The sequence below is a fragment of the Macaca mulatta genome, chromosome 4 (genome assembly GCF_049350105.2).
Source record: "Macaca mulatta isolate MMU2019108-1 chromosome 4, T2T-MMU8v2.0, whole genome shotgun sequence".
NCBI lineage: Eukaryota > Metazoa > Chordata > Mammalia > Primates > Cercopithecidae > Macaca > Macaca mulatta.
The window spans coordinates 81,026,188-81,030,846 of NC_133409.1; positions in this window are offsets into that span (position 1 = coordinate 81,026,188).

Genomic DNA, 4,659 nt, shown 5'->3' on the forward strand with positions numbered 1-4,659 from the left:
GACTTTGCCTTGTATCCCCATATCCTATGACCTTATGAAAAACAAAAGCCAGGGTCATCAAGGATCAGTGCATATCATTAGAGTGAAAACTGACTTTGGTGTTCAGCATGCCTCTCTGGGTCCACATTTCCATGTAATTTTAGGCATCTCAGTGTTCCTTACCTTGTTGCCAGCTTATCAGCACATTTTAAAAAGTTTTTTTCTTTTAATTTTATGCATCAATTTTGGGTGTTTTTAGTGGAAGGATCAATCAAAGTAGGTTGTAATACTGCCTGAAAGGAAAATATTCATTATTGTATTGTCAGAAAACTAATGACATTCCTCATAATTCAGAAAGCCATCTCAAATTCATTATTAGCATCACACTATCGTCAGAGCACAGGTTGGCTAATCAGTTTGCCTAGGATGGAAACTTGGCTCTAATATTTACTAGCTGTGCAGTCACAGGTAAGTTAATCAGTCTCCCATTGTCTTGGTTTTCTCAGCAGAAAAATAGTACCTACTTCATAGGCTTGTGATGAACATTTAATACATTAATATATGTAAAGCACCCAGATTCATGGAAAATATTAAGTGCTCAATATATATTAGGTAGTATAATAATAATTATAATAATAATAATCATTATTATTTTTTGAGATGGAGTCTTGCTCTGTCGCCCAGGCTGGAGTGCAGTGGCCGGATCTCAGCTCACTGCAAGCTCCGCCTCCCAGGTTCACACCATTCTCCTGCCTCAGCCTCCCGAGTAGCTGGGACTACAGGCGCCCGCCACCATGCCCGGCTAATTTTTTGTATTTTTAGTAGAGATGGGATTTCACCATGTTAGCAAGGATGGTCTTGATCTCCTGACCTCATGATCCACCTGCCTTGGCCTCCCAAAGTGCTGGGATTACAGGCGTGAGCCACCGCGCCAGGCCATTAGCTAGTGTAATTCTTCTTCTTCTTTCAAGGTTACCTTTGAGCCAATCTACTCTTTCATTGCTCTTTGATTGAATTAAGTGGGTATTATTATTTTTCTTAAAACAATCCTCCAAGTGTTAGTAAGAGGAGGTCATTCTCAAATAACACCTAACCCATCTCTTAGGGAGAATTTTCAACCCTGCCCCCAACCAGACACCACTCAGCAAGCTGCTTCCCCATTTGCTGTCTTGGTTTCCTTATCTAATGGTTTGATAGGGTTGTCTGTGGGAGCAGAGGGACCCCAGCAGCATGACCCCAGTCAGGAACAGGACTCTCAACACTGCTATCCCACTCTATCCCTTTACCCGTTCCCCACCTCATTGTCCTAGCCTGTTTTGTGCTGCTATAACAATACCTGAGTCTGGATAATTTTTTTTTTTTTTTTTTTTCTTTTGAGACGCAGTCTTGCTCTGTCGCCCAGGCCGGAGTGCAGTGGCACGATCTCGGCTCACTTCAAGCTCTGCCTCCCAGGTTCACGCCATTCTCCCACCTCAGCCTCCCAAATAGCTGGGACTACAGGTGCCTACCACCACGCCCAGCTAATTTTTTGTATTTTTAGTAGAGACGGGGTTTCACTGTGTTAGCCAGGATGGTCTCAATCTCCTGACCTCGTGATCCTCCCGTCTCGGCCTCCCAAAGTGCTGGGATTACAGGCTTGAGCCACCGTGCCCGGCCGAGTCTGGATAATTTATAAAGAATATAAATTTATTTCTCACAGTTACAGCGGCAGGGAGATCAAGATCAAGGTGCTGGCAAGTTTGATGTCTGGTAAGGTCCTGGTCTCAGCTTCCAAGGTGACACCTTGAATGCTGTGTTCTCCACCAGTGGAGAAATGCTGTTCCTTACATGGCAGAAGAGCAGAAGGGGATGAACTCACCCTCAAAAGCCTTTTTTTTTTTTTTTTTCTTGAGACTGAGTCTTGCTGTGTTGCCCAGGCTAGGGTGCAGTGGCATGATCTCGGCTCACTGCAACCTCTGCCTCCCGGGTTCAAGCAATTCTCCTTCCTCAGCCTCCCAAGTAGCTGGGATTTCAGGCACCCGCCACGGCACCTAGCTAATTTTTGTATTTTTAGTACAGACAGGATTTCACCATCTTGGCCAGGCTGGTTTTGAACTCCTGACCTCATGATCCACCTGCCTTGGCCTCCCAAAGTGCTAGGATTACAGGTGTGAGCCACCGCGCCCAGCCAAAAGCCCTTTTATTGCAGCATTAATTCACTCACGAAGGCAGAGCCCTCATGACTTAAACATTAGACCTCCAACCCTCAACACTGTTGCATAGCTGATTAAGTTTCCAATACGTGTTTTAGAGGGGACAAACTTCAAACTGTAGTACCCAGTAACACTAACAATAGAACAGAAACTCTAATAATATGATTTAAAGCATTGGAAAGACCTTGAAACCTGAAACCATCAGATCGAAGTTTGAGTCTTAATTCTGTCACTTACTAATAAGGTAAATGATGTAACCATCTACCCACCTCTCAGTGTTGCTGTGAAAATTAAACAAGGTAAAGTTCTTAAAGTTCTTGGTAACTGCAAAGCCCTACATTAATACAGGTATTATTAAGAGGTTGGAGACCATGTTTAAAAGATAGGAGGTGAGGCTGGGCATGGTAGTTCACATCTGTAATCTCAGCATTTTGGGAGGATGGGGCAGGAGGATCACCTGAGGTCAGGAGTTTGAGACCAGGCTCAGCAACATAGCAAGTCCCCAGTCTCTACAAAAAAAATAAGTAAATTAGCCAGGGGTGGTGGCCCATGCCAATCATCTTATCTATGCAAGAAGCCTCAGGAGGATTGCTTGAACCCAGGAGTTTGAAGCTGCTGTAAACTGTGCTCGCACCACAGCACTCCAGCCTGGGCAACACAGTGAGACCCTGCTTCAAGATGAATACATAAATAAAAAGCTAGGAGGTCATTAAAAAAAAACCACCACAACCCTTTATTTTCATCTAGAAGAATCAAGCATACTGTTGATCAGTGCTTGTGAGGACAGTGGGTTATGCAACATGAAGCCTAGTTGCTGTAACATCATTAAACATGAATTGACATCACCACACACAAGAGTGTGCTCCTCCACCAGACTAAATGCAGTGATCATTAACTTACGCGCAAGAGGCCAGAGTGTGTGTGTCAACACAGAGTTCAGCTGTATGTACTTATTCCACTAAGTACTTGTGACACGCTATGTCAAGAGTTCAGTGGCTGAGTTTCACATAGGGCAGCGTGACTCATTGGGATTATTAGGATCCTCCAGGAATAACTTCCCTGAGTTGATTGTCTTTGACAGATCAGTTTGCTTAGATTAAAAAGCAATTGCTGCTGTCTAGTCAAATTTAAACACTTTGGCTGGAAGAAGCTGAACTCTCACTCTGTCTAGTCTATAGAAACACCTTAATGTGAAAATTACATCGAATGTAGTGAAGAAAAAAACTGAGTTAGCAAGACTTCAGGGTATGGTTTTGTAATAACATAAGGACGCGTAAGTGCCAAACACAAGTGACCCCAGGCATATGTGAAGGAGGCAGGAGTACATTGCTTTTAATAGCAACTTGATCTGTGCCGATGTACTGCTAAGTCAATAACAATGTTTGAGGTACCGCTCTGCTCTACGTTCATGTAACATTGACCAGGAGTAGAATCTGGACAGAAAAGATTTGTCTTCTGGGAAGAACAATGAAAGGTATTTGTCTTCTGGGAAGAACAATGAAAGGAGATGGTATAAATCTAGCCATCTCCCTCTTTCCTCTTTCTGAATGGACTCGGGAAGTTGATAGAAGAAACAATAGCATCAAGGGGAATGAAATAGCAGTATGCTAAAATCCAATTCCTGTTTTTAAAAAGCTGAGTGGAACATCCAGTTTAAGTGAAATTTAAGCCTAATGCCTGAAATTACATTCCCAGCCTGCATGAGCTGTAGATGAAATGGAAGCTGAGATGACATTAAGCTGACATCCAACTTATCTGTGGTGGATCAGCAAATAAATAGAGTTTTGAAACTAGTTGAGCAAGATTTCATACATAGCCTCACTTTCATCACAGCCTTCTTTTATGTTTATGTTTCTTGATCTCTTTGACTGTGGAGGCTAACTGGGATGTTCAAAGTGGAGAAGATGAGAAGCTGGGTTTGTTAGGCTCCTCTCCTCTTAGTATTAGATCCCCCAAGAGTGTAATCCTTACATCCAAGGCTACAGAAAGCATTGGTTATACAGAATTTTAATTGTAGTAAATATGGTGTCCATTACCCTCACAACAAAGAGCATTGTTACCCTTTCCATCTGTTAGTATATTCATGGAGTTATGCAACCATCATGATTATCTAAGTCTAGAACATTTTAATCATCAGGAAGAAACCCAGGTATCCATTAGTAGTCACTCCCATCCCCCTTTCCCCAGTCTTAGGCAACAACCAATCTACTTTCTGCCTCCATAGATGTGCTTATTGTGTACATTTCATTTGAGTGGAATAACATAAGATGTGCCCTTTTGATACAAGTCTCTTTTACTTAGCATAATGTTCTTATAACTCATCCATGTTTAGCAATGTAGCAGTACTTCATTTCTGTTGCTGAATAATTATACATTAATTGTATGAATTACAGAACATTTTATTTATCTACTTACCAGCTAATAAAAATTTGTATTATTTGGCTACTATGGATAATAGTGCAATGAACACTCATATACATGTTTTTGT